Source organism: Macrobrachium nipponense, chromosome 21 (assembly GCF_015104395.2).
Source record: "Macrobrachium nipponense isolate FS-2020 chromosome 21, ASM1510439v2, whole genome shotgun sequence".
Taxonomy (NCBI): domain Eukaryota; kingdom Metazoa; phylum Arthropoda; class Malacostraca; order Decapoda; family Palaemonidae; genus Macrobrachium; species Macrobrachium nipponense.
The window spans coordinates 39,616,174-39,639,571 of NC_087212.1; the positions used below are offsets into that span (position 1 = coordinate 39,616,174).

General features: G+C 36.6%; 1 protein-coding gene across 8 annotated transcripts in view; it reads right to left on the reverse strand.

Annotated features, from left to right (window-relative positions):
• LOC135197946 (uncharacterized) overlaps positions 1 to 23,398 on the reverse strand; it is a 503,607-nt gene that overhangs the window by 251,301 nt on the left and 228,908 nt on the right. The window lies entirely within an intron of this gene.

Here is a 23,398-nt window from a genome sequence, read left to right on the forward strand (position 1 = left end):
ATTTAGTATCTGTTTCCTGCGTAGCTGCGTTTTATGATATTTGTTCTTTGGCTTTGGGATGGTCGAGTGCGAATAAGTCAACCGATAACATTAAAAAACTGCAAACCTACAAATGTGGGAAGATTATTCCAGTGTCAAAGTAGTGGTTCCTAATAATGTCTCGTCGTGCCTAACTACGTGAATATGACGTATCAAATATGGCCGTAACTTGAAACTAAGTTATAAAAGGAGGTAGGCAGCATTCAGCAAATTGAACACCAACTATATTTTTTCATGATAGCAAAACAGACAAGCAAATGGGAAACAAAATCAGACAGCTACTAAGAATGAAAATCAAGAAAATTGGTCATTCTACCGTAAACTGGCATAAGGCAAGGTTTTCAAAGAAGAGAAGATGGTAATTCAGATGAGTGAAAAGAACATTCTACTGACGTGACCTGATGTCGTCCCTGGTTATGGAGAACAGGAACCACCGACCTTACACACTCATCAAACAAGCATTTGTGCGTTACTCCGTCCCGACGAAGTTGGTTGCATTAGCACAACATTCTAAAGGTGTCTAAATCTAAATCCCCCCCCCCCAACAACAATAAAAAAAAAAAAACCGCCGAAGTGTCTTCGGCGTAATCGAGTTTTCTTTACAGTGTATTATGCAGTATGAAACTCTCAGCCGTAGCCAATGAAAGTTTCAGCCACAACCCGGTGGTGGCGTGTACTGTTGGTACACATAGCGGTGGCAGACGCACGATCATGGCTAACTTTAACCTTAAATAAAATAAAAACTGCTGAGACTAGAGGGCTGCAATTTTGTACGTTTGATGATTGTAGGGTGGATGGTCAACATACCAATTTGCAGACCTCTAGCCTAAGTAGTTTTTAAGATCTGAGGGCGGACAGAAAAAGTGAGAACGGACAAACAACAGCCATCTCAATAGTTTTCTTTTACTGAAAGCTATAAACAGGGAATAACCTCTTATCACTATACTATATATACCCGAAAGACTGGAGTAGAACAAACTTTTAATTTTGGAATTAAATACTCTTCATTTAACTTTATCAACAGATAAGTAGAAGTAGCTTCAATTCCCCTGAAAGATCTCGTCCTTCATGTACAAAAGGCTTGATTATAAATAGCCTCTTGTCACGCCAATGTAGAAAGAATGTATAGGAAACACAAGATCCACCTGACAATGACAACAAGTAACCAGACACGAAAGAAAATTTTCACAAAAAGATGAAGCTACAATCTCACAATCACCTCACCAAGTACACTGTTGGGAGAATCAACTCCTTCAATCATTCAGTTGAGAGAGAGAGAGAGGGGGAGAGAGAGAGAGAGGGAGAGAGAGAGAGAGAGAGGGAGAGAGAATGTCCAGTTCAATTATTCATCCATTTCATGTGCCCCTTTCAGTAAGTCTCAGATGAAGTTGACATAAAAGTGGTGTCATGTCAAAATATATGGCTTTACATGTTTCCTTTGACTTCATAACTTCCCAGCTGAAAGAGAAACCATATAATAGTAAACCGTGAAGAACTAATGGAGGGAAGCGTAATACTGCATTTCATCAAATATACACACTGTCACTCTAACATATACAGTATATTGTCCATCAGACATCAGTCCTCTGTAAATGTCTTAGATATGAAGAAGAAGAAACCAGTCAGGATTAAAACCCAGTCTTTCATTTTCCCTGCGGTCCATGTGTGCACTGTACATACATACATGTTAATGATATTTTTTGTGTGTGCGAGAGAGGGAGAGAGAGAGCTTCAGGAATGGGCTTACCTTTACTACATATATACATATATGTTCAGGCAAATTTGTGAGAGAGAGAGAGAGAGAGAGAGAGAGAGAGAGAGAGAGAGAGAGAGTTAAGAAATGGTCTCTCTCCCGCCTCTTTAGCAGCACAGGATTAAAAAGAAGAAAAAGAGTGCACAGTCTCACGAGCGATAAAATGCACCAAAGGGCGCACGTTCCTTCACTGGAATTCATTTTAAGCGCCCTCTCACGAGAGAGCAAGGGGCCTTCTTGGTTTTGTGGTCCGTGCGCTAGGATTTTCATCCTCCCTAAAAAGTACCTGCTGCCACTATACAAAGTCACCACGGTGTCTGTCTGGTGGGAGGAGGAAGAAGAGGAGGTGGAGGAGAAAGAGAGGAGGAGGAGGAGGAGGAGGAGGAAGAAGAAGGAGCAGGCCGAAGAGTACATGACTTGCATCCGATCCTGTGGATGGCGGTGGGGGAAAAGCAAACGCCAGTTTCTGTTGTCGTTGTCGTTGTCATTCTCTCTCTCTCTCTCTCTCTCTCTCTCTCTCTCTCTGACAAACTTCCTTACTTGGCAAATGATTTCCACTTTTCGTTTCGTTCCCTCTTGAGCTTGAGCGTACTCTTCGCTGACGGTGAAAGATGAAGGAAAGGAGGCGGGGGGAGGGGGGGGGGGGAGGTGGGGGGGGGGTTAGATAGTACAAAGTAATACCTTGGGAATGGGCGCCTTCCTGATTGACCCATCAGATAGCACTCACCAAGGGAACCGCCACCCAAGAGTTCCATGTACTATGGAACTCCTGAAAATTTCTCCTGAAAAAAAAAAATTATTCGCTTTTCGATAAAAGCCTGTACCCTTTATTTAGTAATTCCAAAGGCCTTTAAAATGGCTTTAGAAATTTCTACCTTCATCTAATGGAGGTGTAGAAAGGCAAGAGAAATATTTTGTCATGTTTCTTGTTAATAATTTCAAGGAAAATAGTATTGTTTTTGCCTGACTCTTAATAAAAGTATAAGCTTAGGATCTAAAAGAGGAAATAATCTGTGTACATGGCAGGAGCATGGGGGAGACGGGGAGGGGGGGGGGGGTTTATGGTCCAGGCCAGGAGAACAGGAGAACAGGTCTAGCAATCATTAATCCATTAGCATAGAAGCACACACAAAAACACACGCCAAAAAATATATATATATCGCCAGCGAATCTGACAGAATAAATAAATGTTATGAGGGCTGTTGATGAAGAAGAGGGACATAAATGATAAATATTGTTCATGAAACGAAGAATATACATGAAATATATTATTCATGCTTAGACTGCAGACATACGCCTACGTCCTCCGCATATAAAAATGAACCAATGTCTCAGAGCCTACATCCTCAGCTAAAACACAAAACAATGAATAAGAGCAAAAATAATACACCTCAACGAAACCAAACCCTCAGAAGACCTCGTTTTAACGCTGCCTGGATGCAAACGACATCCACCACTGGTGGGAAATGAATCAAAGTCACTCAGATTCAAATATCCGTAAATATTGGTTCGCGTTCTCGTCCCCCAAGAACCGAGTGGGGATAGATTTGTCCTCTCACCAGCACCAGCAGCAGAAGTCGATTCGGTCTGCGGTACGCATTTATCAAAGCCAAGGTTCCCTCTTCCAGCAAGGTTCCAGGTTTCCCAAGATCCTCCTCCTCGCTCGTGGATTTCAACTCATCCATAACCCAGAGACCCTCTTCTCCGAGAGAGAGAGAGAGAGAGAGAGAGAGAGAGAGAGAGAGAGACTGACTATGTGGTGGTTTGTCCTTTACTGAGCCGCGGATGATGAAGGAAGGAAGAAGGAAAGTTTTCCTAAAATATAACTCGTTCGTTTTAAATAACTACAAATATGCAACGTATTACTGGATTATATATTAGGTAAAAGTCAATGCCACATGTCTGGCTGAACATTAAGCTTTGCAACAAAAACAACTTTATTAGTATTACTCATCTCTTTTCCCACTTTTTGCTTTTGGACGAGATAGGATATATATATATAAAATATATATATATAATATATATATATATATATATACATACATGTATATTATACATATATATACACATACATTATATACACACACACACACACACACACATATATATATATATAGTATATACAGAGAGAGAGAGAGAGAGAGAGAGAGAGAGAGGAGAGAGAGAGAGAGAGAGCATATGACAGCCAGCCTCATTGACTTGGCATGAAAACTAATACAATATAAATTAATAATTTCGAGATCAAAATATGTGGTTTTTAAAACCCATTATTCCACAGGCATAACATTTCTAGACCCACTAACAGTTCTGTAACAAAGTCAAATAAGGATTTGTAAACAAATACATTCTAACACCAAGAACATCTTGTTTCCAGGACATAAAACTGAATGGACCAATATTTACAGCTCCCTTCTCCGGAATTCCCTTCTAAGAACATGACCTGCAACTATTAATATAATATATATATATTTATATATATACTATTATATATATATATATATATATATATAATAGGATATATATATATATAAGTATATATTATTATATATATATATATATATATATATATATATATATATGAAATATATATATATAATATAATATTATATATATATATAAGATATATATCTATATATAGATATATATATACTATTTTTGATATTATATATATATATATAGATATATTATATTATATATCATATATATATATATATATATACTATATATATATATATATATCATATACATAGAAATATTTATATTAATTATATTATTCTATTTAAAATATATATAATTACAAACTTCCACCGCAAACACCATTCGCATATGAGAGTATTAATCAAATTTTGAATGTCCTAAAAACTAACAATTATTTACCTTTGGATTATTAACTTCTGCTAACATACATCTGCAATAAAGTCAGTTCATTTTCTCACATTAAGACAGATACCCCTTCGGGCAATAAATATGGTTAATTCGTATAAGCAATGTCTATCAAACACAGATACACCAACCGAGGTAGATAGTTGAAAAGTTACTGACAATAACAATGTGGACGAAGAAGTTACAAAATCGTGCCAAAGGATTTCACCCACCCTTACCTTTTCTCTTTAAGTATTTTATCCTTTAAGGCGATCTTAATCTTTTTCTCTTTTATCCACCTCTCCTTTCACTTATGATCCCTTTCCTACTTAAAGCATCTCTCTGTCTCTCTCTGTCTCTCTGTCTCTCTCTCTCTCTCGAAATCTTTGCTTTGCATCCTATGACGAATGAATATGGGGGATCCCCATTAAACAAAGCAGCGATCATGGCCACAAATCCACTATTATAAGCTGATTCGTGAATACACCCAACTTTAGCAGTTTCATTGCTCAATACATAAGGAACAACAGCAGTGCGTCAAAAGCCCCATACAAACACCGCACCATTTACCCGTATCTTGTATGGATTCTCTCACGCCTCCTAGATATATAGCAAACTACCCAGTCAATGAAATGGGACATACTCACCAACATCTAAACTTCTACGAAGAGAATCCAATCTTATTGGTATCTTGTGAATGGATTACAGCCCAAAGGGGAGAGTATTACCTACTCGAGACCCTTCAGCTTTGATGATATACAATTTTAACCATCCTGCAATAAGCTCTCTCTCTCTCTCTCTCTCTTCTCTCTCTACCTTAACACAACGGTAGACATGGGTGTAGCAAAGTACCTAATTCACTATTCGGGTCAAAAGAGGCATAGGAGATTTTAGGGAATGCTCTCCTCGTCAATATTGGGATTCGAACGCGAGTCTTCCAGTTGTGAGCGATAGACGCGCTATCGCCGAGATACAAAGCCAGCGGTAAAAGAAATTGAACAAGCACGTTAACAGTTCTAAAAATTACTCGATTTATTTTATTTATTATTTTTTTAAATAAACAGAAAGGTGGACAATATATACATACGAGTTATATACCAGCGAAACATGCAAGATGAAAGTGGCAAAGTACTTCACAAATATCATACCGAAGGAAGTAACTATACATGATAAATTCGTCCACTTTAGCTAGAAAGTAATCATGCAATCATTAGAATTCCTGGCAGAATTTCCACATGCAGTGGAAACGACGAAATCGAAAGGACGAAGAAATTAGAAAGCAAGTTAAAAAAAAAAAGGCGGGGGGGGGGGGGGGGGGGAAGAAGGAAATACTATAATAAGAGCATTCCAACGACAGAGTACCTATTTTGAACAAGAGTACCAAAGTCCACCGAACAAAAACTAGATCTGCAACTCGCATACCTGGTGTATGTTACTCCCCCCCCCCCTCCCCCCACCCTATACAAGCCCCCTCCCTTCCCTAAGAACCCCCTTCATCATCCTATATTTAGTTGTGTGCCTTACTGGTCTGTTTCCGCCTCAGGTGGGATGGAGAGAGAGAGAGAGAGAGAGAGAGAGAGAGAGAGAGACGTGGTATTGACTGCATGGGAATTGGTACAGCCTTTTCGATATATCCTTAATTAGACTTTTCTTGTTGCTTCTACGTACTCTCATTCAACCCCATTTTTATGATGCCCTTGGAAACGAGCTCTCTCTCTCTCTCTCTCTCTCTCTCTCTCTCACACACACACACACACACACACAAAGTGAGAAAGACTGACGTTCACAAATAGCTGCCAACATCCTGCTTCTCCGTATAGGCAAAAAGGCAAGACAAGAAGGTATTGCCCATCACACCAAGAATGCCAATACCCATCTCAGGCCTATAAGTTCATGCCACAGCCTCTTCCCTCACTCACGCAACTTCTTAAAACTTCACACTCGGCTTTAAAATTTTATACTCGGCTTTATAACTTAATCCTTGGCTTCTACTCGGTTTTATAACCTCACACTCGTCTTCAAAACTCCACTCTCGGCTTTTTAATTTTATACTCGGCATTATAACTTCAAACTCGGATTTACAACTTCATACTAAGCTTTCACACTGTATACTCAACTTTATAATTTCATATCAGCATTATAACGTCATACTAGTACTTAAACTTCATACTCGGCTTTATAATTTTACACTCAGGTTTGAAACTTCATACTCGGCTTTATAACGTCTTACTCGACTTTAAAACTTCATACTTATCTTTATCTTTAAACAGTCTAAGATGTTCATGCTCTTCAGATACTGTTACAGCATTCACTTCCCAATTTTCGATCTTTTAGCAATTTGTCTCTAAATCTCTTCTGTTATTTTTCTTAAAGGAAAAGAAAGCAAAGAAAACGAGGTCCCTGTAATATTCTTTCAAAATTGGTTGAAGAAAACGGGGTTCCCCTAATCTGTACTACACTTAGAAGATCAGAGCAATGTTGTACAAAACTGGTGGTTTTGTAAACAAGATGGAATGCCTTGGGGTTAGACATCTCTGAAAAAAAGACCCTGTTACCTAAGGAGCCGTGGCTTTTATTACCTAAGAAATCTCAGCCTAAAGGCTATTTTATATATGTAGCAAATGAAAGAGATTTTACGTGAATAAGCGAGTCCAGTGGTCGTGTTCCTTTCTAAATACTTTAGAAATGAAGCAATTATGAAGTGCTTCATAATCAGTTCTAAAAATATGTAAATTCAGTCAAATGAAAATTTTACGGCTTATTGGTACAGCTGTAACTGGTATATTAAAATAAATTAATATCACTCTGAATTCCTCCTTAATTCTATCCTTTCTTCTGTGTTCCTCAACCACTAAAGCTATCTCTCATGAGAGAGCAACAGACAGAAGTCTGTTCCATTTTCTTTACAAGCCGTGACCCATTTTCACTAATGGGAAACTTCGCTAATCTATGATTCTTCGCCACTGGCAAACATACCAAGTGGAGAATGTCTCTGAAAGGCTACTGAGCCGAAAAACTATCACTGACCTTCTGCTTCAAAGAGAGAGTTGATGAAGCGTTTATGTGTAATGACTTGACTGCCATAGTTATAAAAAGAAAGCATTTACCGCACTGCGACCAGGGAAAAAAAATGGAAAAATGAGTTCCGGTAGCTCAGCAAACTTGACCCCTAACCTTTCCAAATCCCGACTTAATTTAGTCCAAGGATGTGGTTTTTTTTGTGTAGCGTTGAGACACAAATTAATAATAATGATAATAATAAAATACTCATAGTAGCATGAGTCTTGAAATGGAGAACAAATCATCGCGAATCCAACAGATTCCCGAAAGCTCTCTGGCTAGATTTATTTTTAAATATTACAGTTTCCCCCATACACAACTGTTGATTTATTTCTGCAACATTAATAATAATATCATAATAATAACGAGAGAAAAATATACAAATAAATAAACTTAAAAACATATTATAATAAGGATGAGAAAAGTATACAAATCAACAAACTTAAAAACATAACCCAACAAAACACTAGGACACTTTTAATTATATGAACAATTAGTTGGGAAATATTTCTCTTTCTAATTAACAAAAGTTTATACGTTGAATTTTATTTCTGTAAAACTTATAAATGTAGCTTTCCTATACTTCATTATTAATATAGTAGCTATAATAACTACACACTATGTAATTATAATAATCATATCTCATAATTTAACATTAGCGCTGGGTTTGTTTATACACATCTTGAAAAAGAATTAATACTCAAAATGGCTTTTTAACTTCAGAACGTTAATGTGTCAATATTCCTAAAAAAAATGTCATTTAATGTGTGGTTTAAAAACGTTTAATTGACCTTATTAAATCTCAATTTAAAAAGGGGGATGTTAACATACACAAACTCTCTCTCTCTCTCTCTCTCTCTCTCTCTCTCTCTCTCTCTCTAGTCGCTTTCTTTAAATCGTATTCGTATTCAATTTGCATTTAGAAAGAAACATTCTGACATGTAAGTTCTCTCTCTCTCTCTCTCTCTCTCTCTCTCTCTACGCCTTTTTTTAAATCGTACTCAATTTGGATTTAGAAAGAAACATTCTGACATGTAAACTCTCTCTCTCTCTCTCTCTCTCTCTCTCTCTCTCTCCATTTGCCGTTCGGTTAACCAGTCATTCTTCTTCTGCCCTTGTCAACCCAAGAAAACACGGAGCGAGAGATCAAATCTCAGTCGCGTTTAGTGGTGATATGCATAAACATGCGTAGTACAGCCCAAAGAAAAACAAATATGTTTTCGTGTCTGTAAATATTCTGTTTGTTGTGATTGGAATCTCTCCGTTTCCAGGCATACAAATAGTACAAGGGGCTTATTGACTGATTCCTGTAAACTAGCGTCGCAATGGCTTTGGTCACAGGACAGAATTTTATATATATAGTTGCACTAAGAGGCTCCAGTTAAAGGTGATGGACACTAAAAGTAAAGAAAGGGAGTGGGAATGGAGGTAAAGTAAAAGGCCAAGACGTGGATGCAATCAGGGGCCGAATGGAAGCTGCAAGCACCCTTAAGCAATGCCTACAGTGCACCACGGGGTACTCATGGTATAGCCGTGACTAGTTATAATGTAACTGGTAGTAACAGTTCGCGGGATACGGATAAAATGGTTACTTAGGGTGGGTTGTGTCTAATATAACAAAACGTGAATTACTCAGTGATTCCATAAGGTACTATTTGGTATAAGTAAAGACTCTTCGCTCTCCCATATCAGCAAAGGGCGCCTGCAAAATTCTATCTTGTCAGAAAACCGGTCCGTTGTCAATTATATAATTATCTTATATATATATTATATTATATATATATATATAATATATATATATTATATATTATTATACGTATATGTATATATATATAAGAGCTCTAATATTAGTTCTAAATCGAATGTAAGTCTCCCGAGAGAGAGAGAGAGAGAGAGAGAGAGAGAGAGAGAGAGAGAGAGGCTTTTAATTCAAAGCATCCAGACATCTTCCTCCACCTCTCCTTCCCGGAGAAGTACTGCCTACCCCTCCCCTAGCCCCCTACACCAGCCTTCAAAACGGCTCTACCACAAACCAAACCGCAACTGTGTGAATCTCTTCTATTTCTGCATTTTTTCGCCTTGCATTCATAATATGCACTGGTTAACTGAAGAGGGGGACTTGAACCACTTATAAGTCAGCTAACGTCTCTGTTGGATGGTCATAAGACTAAGGTTCACACCAGACCTCCTACTCCCTCTCATACATTAAGTTAAGGTAACACTAGAAGTAACGCTCCGTGCTGGCATAAGCCAGTTTAATCTAAGCAAACCACCAAACTACATGGGCTAAGGTAACCGACCATCCAATTAGGCGAGGACGGTCGAAAGAACGGGAAATAAGAGAGAAAAGAGCCGATAATAATGAGAGAGGAAACAGTGAGATATTGGCCATGATGGGAAACCGCAAATTGGAAAAATCCCATTGATAGTGGCCATCAAATATATAAAAATGTAATAATTGCTAGGATGTGTACATTTTGGTGTTAAATCGACGTTTTATTTTGTACCGTTACGTGAGTTACATATATGTACGACCACATACCATAACAGACGGCAAATAACATACGAACAGAAAGAAATAGGCTTATAGGACTAACAAACACATGACAATGCGTCCTACAGAAAGTGCTCTCCCAGCAACAACGGAAGTTTTCAATGATTTATTACCTTAACATACGACCAGAAATAGGCTTATAGGACTAACAAACACATGACAAAGCGTCCTACAGAAAATGCTCTCCAAGCAACAACGGACGTTTTCAATTATTTATTACCTTAGACCTAAGACAAATGTCATGATCGAAGGAAAATAAAAACGTAAGGTAAAATCGGTGAGAATTAATTGTAAAATTGCCAAGAACATTCAAAGCCACGAATATACGTCACAATTCCCTAGGAGGAAAATCGACAAAGAACAAAACGCATTTTGGAAACATCGCCTCCACTCAGGGAACGAATGTTGAGTCATTGGCAAGATATTCCTTTCATTTGGCGCTATTTCCATAATATATTGAGAATAACATTATTTATCATAAGATTATTTCCATTCCTAACTTGGCTTCGTATTTCCTTCCTTAGAATTTTAAAATACATTTGAAGTTGAACACCAAAGAAAAATAAAAACACTTATTTCAAAACAGCACTGAAAATAAGCTTCACAAAGCATAAGACAGGAAAGTCAACCTCACAGACAAAAGTGACGGATCGGGAAAAAGACGTGTCAGCGTAACACTGTAGCGCAGCCATCGGAGAGAGGGTAACAATAGAAGAGAAACAGCACAAAGCAACAAACACGCGCCGTCCGCACTGTCACAGCGGAAGTATGCGGCAGGGATCCCGCGGCATCGAAAGTGGAAATTTACTCATTTCCTTTTCGCAGAAAGAGTCCTAGTTTTGGGTTCCTCTTTTTCATAGTATCGCTCCAGTTATATGGAAGACGGATCCCTACGATAAGAAAGGGACTCAAAGTTACAAAACACGCCTACGATAAGATAAAAAACCGAAAACGATAATAAGAATTGGCAACGTATATAGGCTACGCTCTCTGACTTTCCCGCCAGTTCAGGTTAGGCCCCCAAAAGGCGCTCTTCTCCTCCTCTCCCTCAGCCCCCTGCTCCGCCCCCTCCTCCTACGATCTCACAGTCCACCTTCATACAACTACACACCTATGCGTCACATTCCTGTCTTTGCACTCTGGATAAAGCATTATTACTCCGAGTAATAGTAAGCTACAGAAGTTGGGCTTTTCCCTCGAATATTTATGAAAAGAATAATTAAGTTTTTGTAAATGCAAAAAAGATCATTACTGTAACATCTTGTAAAGCCTATCTTGTAACAAATGACTTTAACAGCCGCAAATTTCATTATCTCTAAAGTAAAATTGATTCTCTACTGAATTCTTTCAAAGGATCAAACCCTCTCTCTCTCTCTCTCTCTCTCTCTCTCTCTCTCTCTCTCTCTCTCTCTCTCCAGCTAGAGTCATCTTTCTGTAACCCGGTGCCTCGTATTCCACTTGGACGACCATCAGTGGGCATACGATCTCTCAACTCGACCAGTAAATTGGGGCCCCCAAACAGACCGTATTCCTCAGCAAAGTTCTTCCATAACAGCTGCAGCCACATACTATTTCGTCTGCAGGACGTCACCGCAGAAGGAGAGAGAGAGAGAAAAGGGTAAGAAGTTACACAATATTAGGCAAAAGGATAAAATTAGAGTTTGCGGTTGATCGTCTTCCACATTCTCCATGGCATCCTCATTCATATGATTAAATTTCTCTTTATCAGATTCAGACCAATTTTTGTTGAATACATTACAGTTACCAGAGGGGCATCTTTTGATGTTGGAGATATATATATATATATATATATATATATATATATATATATATATATATATACATACATACATAATATATATATATATATACAGATATACACATATATATATATATATATATATATATATATATATATATATATATATAAATTCATGTCTGTCACTTCCATGTAAACGAAGCCCAATTTGAATTTTCACTAGTCGCTACTGTTATAAATGTGGAAGGACCTGAAGCTTGCAAAATCAGCACGAAATACTGCATAAGTATAAGAATTTACCTCATGTGGTGTTACTCCTCTAATGACATAAGGTTTGTTAATATATAAGTATATATAGATACATATATACACATGAGATGAGAATTTAACGAAAACAAATTTGGAAATTACAACCGAAACAGGAAAAGGACACTTTTCATATCCTTAAATAACACAGCACATGATTAACTTGGCAACAACAGTAAGTGTCACTTTCACACATGACCACAGGCCTATCTGCAAAATTGGCTTATGGCACGAGAGGCCTACGGAGGCCTAGGGTGGTGAGTCACGAAGGACAAATCCCTTTTTAGGTCAAATCCCGCACATATGGGGAGTAAAAGCTGACCATACACCCTCAAATACCCTATTCAACCTTAACATCCCCAGTATCTATTACCTACCGTCGTTCCCAAAGGCACGAGTCACTTTTGGGTTTGATCTACAAGTCTAATGCCCGGTGGCGCCCTTAGGCAAAGACGAAACCTGCCCGGGCGTGTGCCCATTGGTGATGCCTCTCACCATTCAACCCCTCTCCCCCCTAGACCCATCCTTAGGATAAGGCAGGAGGAACCTGTCTTCTGGTTACGTCTTCCGTGAACCATATTGTACCCTTCGCCCTCAGGATGTACAGAGGTGGATACTTTACCTTTCTTCAAATTCATTCTCACAGAAAAGAAGATCTTCACCTTCGTTTACTTATTCTACAAGTAAAGTGTATCCTTTCTTTATTGGGAAGGCGGACGGAATGCCAATTCAGCGTTTGCCTCTTCAAAGAGAGAGGGAGAGGATTACAGAAATCAGGAAAGACGAAAGAACACCTCCTTGCAAGATAGTAAGTTATGACACAGGCAACCAGGAATATGACTGAATACGTTAAAAGTATTCACACGACCTTCAAACATTACGTTATTTCTGAAGATATCGCAGGAAGATCTAACTTCCTTAGATAATACAAACGCTAAACAACGATTGAATTATTGGAAAGAAAAAAAAACTTGTTCCACCGTTCCAAAGCCGAAATATCAACAAGAATTTAGCTATTTCCAAATTAGAGAAAAACAGTCTTCGCAATCATTCCAATACTGAACGATCACATTTCAAGTTTCTCAAGACCTTGGCGGAAAGGACTTTCTTAAGGCCAATCATATATCCGAAAGGTCATACACTTGCGAATGTTGTAAAAAAAAAAAAAAAAGGGCCACAAGGTCACACGAAATACAAACGCTGTTAATTTCTCAGAAAATTGTGTTTGAGGAAGGATTCCTGCACACAAATTCCATATATAATATCATATATATATATATATATAGATATATATATATATATATATATATATATATATATATATATATATACATATATATACATACATACACAAGAACACATACATAATGTTTATATAAACACAAACATACACACACACACAGGCACACACACACACACACACACCACACATATATACATATATATAGATATATATATATATATTTATATATATATATATATATATATATATATACTATATATTTATATATATATATATATATATATATATATATATATATATAGGTATGTATGTGTATATTTATATACATTATTATTATTGATTTATTGATAAAGTTAGAAAGCCTTAAATTGGGCTTCATATGCATCTAAGGGTCTTGGAAAAGCTTTTCATTTATACAAAGAAAAAACACAAAGCAGATGGACGCCCTTTCACATTTTTCCCTCTCCAGGGGGTGGGTCGGTTACCTGCTCCTGAATAAGTAATTTCAACTACCGATAGGTACATATCCTCCGGTAGTATAGAGAGAGCGAGAGAGAGAGTGAGAGAATTTGTGTTGCTATATCTGGATTTCAGAAACTTACTTTTGTTCATATGAATGATTAACTTTAACATTAATTCTAATAACAGATAGGCATGTAATGACGGAGTATCTATTCACGTACACACACACACACACACAAACATATATATATATATATATATATATATATATATATATATATCATACATATATATATATATATATATATATATACTACATATATAATATATATATATATATATATATATATATAGAGAGAGAGAGAGAGAGAGAGAGAGAGAGAGAGAGAGAGAGATAAGTTTGCTGACCCCAACTCCCTACCCAGTGCATTTTAAAAGGGACTATATACCGACGGAGTCTGTCTCTACTTGGTGATCACCCATCTAGCAACTAACCAGACCTACCGTTACACAATTTCACTGATCGAACAGTAATTTCTTTTAAAGTAAGTTTCATTAGAAAGAAATAGCAGCATCGAAATGCACTTAATTACCGCTTAACATCCAAGACTGTAATTAAATTCACCTCTGACATCTAACGCTAGATAATAATAACTCTCTCTCTCTCTCACCCTCTCTCTCTCTCTCTCTCTTTCTCTCTCTCTCTCTCTCTCTCTCTCTCCCCGAAGTAAGAAACTTAATAACCTTTAAAACTGTTGTAATGGAGATTTTTCGTGGAGACGAAGACTCGGTCCTTCGCCAAAAGGTTTTTCTTCGCCCAATTACATTCCTCCAGATTTATTAAGGCATTAATCATTAGCGCTGCTGCTGTGAAAGTCTCGCGGAGAAATATATTGGTATTAGGGAGAGAGAAAATTGTGGAATATATCAGAATTTAGAGATATATAGGACTAATTATGGCCGTAATTAATCAGTACCTATAAATTGGATTTTATTCAGGTCGTACCTCCTTCCTTTCTTGCCTTGTGGAAAATGCAGACGTTGTTAGGTTCATTCCATGAGAATTCCAACGTATTTCTGAAAGACGCTATCTCATGAGGCTATGCGCAAAGAGAAAGAAAGAAAGAGAGAGAGAGAGAAAGAGAGAGAGAGAGAGAGAGAGAGAGAGAGTTCATGAATCCAGGGCCTAAAATTAAGCATAATTGCCTTTTATTGCATTTCAATATTCCCGAACCGAACATGAATTCTTACATAGTAATCTCAAGTTCCAAGAAAATCTGGTCTTTGAGTAACGCGAAGAAAGAAAACAATATCAGTCGAAAAGGTCGTCGTCGCCTGGATATATACAAACTTGGACACCCGAAGCCTTGGGGCCACATTTTTGTCATTTAGAAACGCCGAGATTTGCAAAGTCACGGGCAGAGAAAAGTGTCCATTACGCTGGCTGGTTGTCGAACTCCGATTCGCTTCTTGGTAGGGAGCAGTTATCGCTAGGTTCGCTTTGCAAAGCAGCTGGTACGCAATTACAACGAAACGAAACTGTGATATGCAAGTTCTTTGCTATGGTGCGAAACTGCAAACGATACGAAACTGTGATATGCAAATCCTTGGTTATCGAACTTAAATTCTGAGTATGAACCACTTATCTTCAAGTTTGTTTTACAAGGCAGCTGGTACGCAATTCCAACGAAGGGAAACTGTGATATGCAACTACTTGGCTATGGTACGAAATTGCAAACGATATGAAACTGTGATATGCAAATTCTTGGCTGTCGAACTTAGAAGGGACCAGTTATCGCTAAGTTCGTTTTGCCAGGTAGCTGGTACGCAATTCCAACAAAATGCAATTGTGATATGCAAGTCTTTGCTATGGTACGAAACTGCAAACGATATGAAGCTGCGTTATGCAAATTCTCGGTTGTCGAATACTGATTCTTCACCGAGCATGGTCCAGTTATTGCTAGGTGTGATATGCAAATTCTTGGCTATGGTACGAAAATGCAAACGATATGGAATTGTGATAGGCACAATCTTTGTTACCGAACTTTTATTCTTCACTTAGCTGTCGAACTTAGTGGGGACCAATGATCCTTAATTAAGTTAGTTTTGTAAACCAGCTGGGACGGAATTCCGAAGAAATGACGCTGTCATATGCAAATTCTTGGCTATAGTGTGATATTTCAACAAAAGCATACTGTGATATGCAAATTCTTGCTTATGGTGCGCAATTCCTGTGAAAGTAAAATGTGATATTCAAATACTTCGGTATATACGTATTGGCATATATATATATATATATATATATATATATATATATATAATATATATATATATATATATCATATATATATATATATATATATATATATATATATATATATATATATATATATATATATATATGTGTGTGTACCGCTTGATCCATCACGTTACATACATGTGACGACCATACACTGACACACACACACAAAACAAATTTATTAAAACCAAAGAAACAAAATTAAATGAAATCAAATAAATTTGACATGCTCAGGTTTCTACAGTCTGTGAGTTAGTAATCGGTAGACGACATGTATTTTGAAATTATAAATTTACATGCAATAAAAAATAAAAATACATTGCAAACTTCCCGTGAAAGTTCCCAAAATATTTGGGCAAATATTCCATTATAAAAACATTTTCCCTTTTATTCAGTCCGATGAAAGACTTCGCTGCATTTGACCAGTATTATAATTCAAAGGAAGTGACCCTGAAGTGTAATTATGCAAGAAACGGTCACTTTGATGACCAGTTATAAAGAGATAAAAGTCCAAATCTGAAGGAAATTAAAGAGAAGAAAGAGGAACGTCTGCTAAAATATCAGTTACAAGAAAAACTTTAAGAAACCAATTAAAATTCTTTTTAATATCTCTTTAAAATAACTTATGTAAAAATATTTCCTAGCAGAATACGTACTTTAAAATGATCAATCCAAAGATTATTGCTAAAGAAAAGCAAAAATAAAGTTGCTTTGTAGAATATTCTCAATGAAAAAAAATAATCTCTGAAGATATTTCCACAAAGAATGGAGAGACCGTGGTATTCATAATAAAAAGAAAGAACATTCTAAAAGAAAATATTTGTCTGAAGATCATTCCCAAAAGAATGATGGAAAGACTATCCCATTCATAATAAAATAAATTTCCTTGAAGACCATTTCAATTAAGAGGAAAAGAGAATAGAGAGAAAAAGAGGGAAGGCTACACACCACTTCAAACTAGAGATCGACATCAAAGGAAAATAAATATTTTGTGGAGATCATTCCAAATAGAATTATTAATAAAATAAATTTCCTTTAACAACATTCAAAGAGAAAAGAGAGGAAGAGAGAAAAAGAGAGAAGGCACACATACCACTTGAAACCAGAGATCGACAACAACCCTCTTACACCGCTGTAAAGGGAACCCATCACCCACTGGAGAAATGGAATCGTGACGCCCTAAAGTGGATTTCCATTTGGCGGTTTGACGCACCTTCGGGAGGGTTAGTCGTAGGGAAAGGTCGGGCAGGGGGTGTAGTACGTATTATATAGGGGCAGGATGAAAAACTTGGCAAATGAGATGGGAACTAACTCATATATATATATATATATATATATATATATATATATATATATATATATATATATATATATATATATATCAGAGTAGAAAAATGGCGCACAATGTGGAAGTTAGACGCGGTAGATTTCAAACCTCTAGTCAGCCAGAGTTCCAGGTGTGCGTGAGTGAAAAAAAAAACAAAACTAAATTGCTTCCTCACGTTGAAAGATTTACAGAACACTAGAGAAAGTTAACGAGGAAACTATAATAGCCATACAAACACACATATCTATCTGTCTATATATATATATATATATATATATATATATATATATATATGTTTATATATATACCTCAATTCAAGCTAAGACCAAATTGGGGAAGTAGCCCACCATGGAAAAACTTACAAAAGCAAAGAATAAACTAAATAAGGAATATAACAAAGATAAACACATGAGATAAGTAAAGAGAAATTAGGAAGACAAGTAAACTATGAAGTGAGACTCATATAAGCCTGTTCAACAAAATAAACAAAACGTATTTGCAAACATTTTAAACAGTTGACATTTCAACGACTCTCAATATGTCTATAAATAGTTGGTAGATCGTGTGGCGTGGGAAGATCTAAATGCAAAGGGAAAAAAGAATTATGAGCAATGCCAGGGGATAGTTCTAAGTTTCTTTTGTCAATTTGCGATGTACATACTGTTGGCAAATTTATATGAAACGAATAGATAATCAATATCTATACTTTATTATATTATGAAACATGGCTGGTCTATCCAAGATATTTCAAAATATTTTCTCCCTTCAAAATATATTCACTGTGTCACACTAAACCTTTATGGCATTTTTTTCTTAATATCGTTCCTCTCTCTCTCTCTCTCTCTCTCTCTCTCTCTCTCTCTCTCTCATAATGAGAGATTTTGCTAGCCTCTCTCATTCTCCTTCTCATCCCGCTCTCTCTCTCTCTCTCTCTCTCTCTCTCTCTCTCTCTCTCTCTCATACTAAGGGATTTTGTGAGCTTCTCTCTTTCTTCTTCTCATCCCTCTCTCTCTCTCTCTCTCTCTTGCTCTTTCTCACACAAATTCAAACATACAGAAAGATTCTCTCTCTCTATCTCTCTCTCTCTCTCTCTCAAACCAATTACCGACTGTTTGGTATGTCTGCGTAAATCCATCTTTTTCCAAAAAAATATAAAGTAGAATATGCATGCTAACAAAATCTCTCTCTCTCTCTCTCTCTCTCTCTCTCTCTCTCTCTCTCTCTCTCTCTCTCTCCGTGCCATGATTTAAATAAGTGACATACCTTCTTCCCCTTCAGGGCCTTCTGGGCGAGCCTTCCCACCATGTGGCTCAGCCACACGATCCCGTTCAAGATGGAAAGTCACTTAAACATTATCATATCTAAATTTAATGTTTTGGTTGCGTCGCTCATACCATTCGAGGGAGGGGGACACAGGAGGGGAAGGAGGGAGGGAGGGAGGAGGAGGGGGAGTAAGGAGGCGGCGTTGGAGACTGTAAATAAGAGGATATGTGAAAGAAAGTAGAATTGAAAGCAGCGGATGAAAATGTGATAACAAAAGATTTATTACGAAACAAAACAAAAAAATATAATACAGATACGAGATTAACAGACAAAAATGAAATAGATAAAACAATCATTCTAAATGACGCCAGAGATATATATGTGATAAACAGGCAAGAAAAGACATAAATCTGATAACATCAAAAGAAAATGAAGACAGAGAGGAATAGAAAATAATAAAACGTATGAACAGTCTGGTCAAACGACGTCAGCATATATGTATATATAATATATATATATATATATATATATATATATATATATATATATATATATATATATATATATATATATATATAATAGTAAACAAACAAGAAAAAAGTACGACACAACAGGGTGGAGGAACAACACACAAACTCACACACTCGCTCACACATAAGGTCGTGGGAATATTTCTCCGTTTGTTCTGCTTCTTCTCTTACAATGTGGGTCTCTGGGTATTTTTTTTTTTTCCTCTGCAGCACAAGGTGAAATTATGTTTGCGTTTTCATTTTTTCTCACAATTTAACTTTTTTTTTTTTTAAATCTTTGGATCCTCATACATTTGCATCTTAATGACTAATTTGTACGGTGACTATGTGGTATTCTCTCTCTCTCTGTCTGTCTCTCTCTCTCTCTCTCTCTCTCTCTCTCTCTCTTCTCTCTCTCTCTGCTCTCTCTCTCTCTCTCTCTCTTCATTAATTCATGTCTCTTTGAAAGAGCTCATAAATCTTGTTTTATTCATTACACATTCGAGGTGAGGTTTTTGTCATTTATATTCAACTGTTACTCAAGTCTCTTGATAATGTTCCAAAACTACAATTCCGTTCATCATGCATTTCACAATGGCACCTTCTCTCTCTCTCTCTCTCTCTCTCTCTCTCTCTCTCTCTCTCTCTCGTGACTATTCAAAAAGTTTGAAATCTGGAAAATAAGTATCAATGAAATAAGAAATAAACGTATTTCAGGGCCTCTGCTCACGAACCTGGCCTGAAATATTAGTTATTTAAGCTAACAAAAACTAATTTTAATAACACAAATATGGTAGCCATTACTACATCCATTACTTTTACCCCATGTTGCTATTATTACCTTTGTTGTTTTGATTTTCATCGATTTTTATTCCTTGATTTTGCCACACAACAGTACATTTATAACCTTCCACGCTAATGTCTGAATAATATTTCTCTAGGGGGAAACATGTGAAAATTAATCTAATAAAAAAAAAAATGCGCCGAAGTTTCTTCAGCGCAATCCAGTTTTCTGTCTGGTGGTGAAATCAGCCACGGACCATAAAACTCTTAGCCGCGGCCCATGAAACTCAGCCACGGTCCGGTGATGGCATATGTTGTTGGTACCTATAGCGCTGCCAGAAGTACGATTATGGCTAACTTTAATTTTCAAATGAAAACTACTGAAGATAGAGGGCTGCAGTTGGGTATGTTTGATCATTGGAGGGTGGATGATCAACATTCCAATGTGTAGCCCTTTGGCCTTAGTAGTTTTTAAGATCTGAGGGCGGACGGACAGGCAAAGCAGGTACAATAGTTTTCTTTTACAGAAAACTAAAAATTGGAATTAGAAAGGCATAACGTGGAGGCCACAATTATTGTTCAAAATATGAAATGATGAACAGCATGAAAAGCGCATAAGCGTTGATCATTAAAAGTAAAAATGTAAATAAATATGGATAATTGATAAAAGATAAAATGCACTCAAATAATATAAGTAAATCATTTAGGGTGGTATAAAAGTTAAATCATTGCGACCGACATAAAAGTAAAAGAACGAATAAACAAGAAGAATAAAAAAAAGTAATTACAAAGACATACAAAGCATAACGTAAGTAAATATTACGAAAACATTTAGAGCAACCCCAACCCAAAAAAAAATCAACAAAAGAAGAAAGAAACAGGAATAATTAAAAAGATGAAGAGAAAAATTCTGCAAAACGTGACAATGGCACCATGAAACGGAAACGGGAGAAGAACAATGGGACGCAACCAGAGCATAAACAGAACAAAGAAGGACGATAACAACAAAACGGGAGAGTACGAAAAAGATAAAAAAAAAGAAGAAAAAACCGAAAACAAGGCTTCCATATATGTCATTACATATGGAAAGGGGAACGGCCAACAATCACAATAAATATGAATAGGAATTGGAATATGAGATTTAGCCCAAAGGCCAAGTGGTGGGACCTATGAGGTCATTCAGCGGTGAAAGATGAATTGAGGGCAAATCAGGTTTTGAAGGCGTAATAGGAGGAAACACTCGCAGTTACACAATGAAACAATTGTCAGGAGAGGGCGGGAAGTAAGATGGAGGAGAGAGAATATGAACGGAGGTACAGTAAAGGGAATGAAAGGGGGCTGCCGCTAGAGGCCGAAGGTATGCTAGGCAGAACCTTAAGCAATGAATACAGTGTACCGCGTGACAAATATGAAAAAAAAAATATTAAGGAGATTTTGATGACCAAAAACACGAGAGTTGTTTGAATGGTAACTATTATTCAATAATCTTCACGAATGAAATCATTTATGAATAGGCGGCTGGTCGCTTGATCAGCGAAGCTGAGCATCGCTGGGTCTGAGAAACCACCAACAATGGCCACCAGATGCCTCGGCATATGAACCTCTCAAACACCCAAGAGTACAGGGCGTGAGTCTAGCAACCCATCCTAAAGAAACTTTCATAAATAGTATACACACATATTTTTATATTTATATATGTATAATATATAAATATAATATATATGTGTATGTATATTTATTTGTATATAAACAAATAGGCTATATATGTATGTATATATGTATATATACATATATATATATATATATATATATATATATATATATATATATATATATATACACAATATATAGTGTATACGTTGAAACATGACAACAAACGCAAATTTAAAATAGTACAAAGTGGTGAATTGAAACACTAATACCAATGACTGAATTCAAATGGCGAAAGAAGCACTACTGCGAATGAGCGCTTTCTGTCAATCTTATTCATAAATCAAGGTTAAGGTCTGTGGTCAACTCGTTCCGATAATCTTAAAAAAACAAAAGGAGGCGACATCTACACTGACCGACTGACCTTTGATATTGTGACTCAAGTCTACTGCATCAATCAAATTAGAAGTCAAAATGGGAATCTTATTCCTGTGAAAGGGCCTTTTTAAAATTCTACCAACTTATGGTTTCTCTGTGCTTTATCTTCCATAAATCTCCACTCATCTCCAGCCTCCCTTCTAGCCTCCCTTCCCCTAGTTCTCATCCACTTAGGTCGGGGTCTTCCAACTCTTCTAAACATGGAACTTCGGTAAATTCCTTTATGGTATCAATTCTAAATCAATCCCGTTCATCTTACTCCTAATATCCTTTTTAAAGCTTTATTTTCAAATAGACAGAATCTCTTAGATATACTAGTTTCACTGTCATGCGATGATTCATGACAGTATATCGATACACGTCTTACTAGACTTATGCAACATCTTATCTTAATATGCACTTTCAGTCTATTTAATTTCCAGATCTTTTTGAGCCTCTGTCCGCTGTTTGATTTGGCCCTTTTCAGTCCAACTAATTCTATCCAGCTAAAGAGAACCCGTACTGGGTTTCATGGCTTTTAAATATTTGAAAGATTCAATTGCACCGATCCTTTCTCCTTTGTGGGTACACTATCAACATCAATTTCCTTTTCATTGAATTTATTTCGAGTCCCGTTCCCTTAGATATAGTATGATGCATTGTATTGAGCAAGCTTTGGATATAAGATGCATTGTATTGAGCAAGTTTTGGATATATGATGCACTGTATTGAGCAAGTTTTGGATATATGATGCATTGTATTGAGCAAGTTTTGGATATAAGATGCATTGTATTGAGCAAGTTTTGGATATATGATGCACTGTATTGAGCAAGTTTTGGATATATGATGCATTGTATTGAGCAAGTTTTGGATATAAGATGCATTGTATTGAGCAAGCTTTGGATATATGATGCATTGTATTGAGTAAGCTTTGGATATAAGATGCATTGTATTGAGCAAGCTTTGGATATATGATGCATTGTATTGAGCAAGTTTTGGATATAAGATGCATTGTATTGAGCAAATTTTGGATATAAGATGCATTGTATTGAGCAAGTTTTGGATATAAGATGCATTGTATTGAGCAAATTTTGGATATAAGATGCCTTATT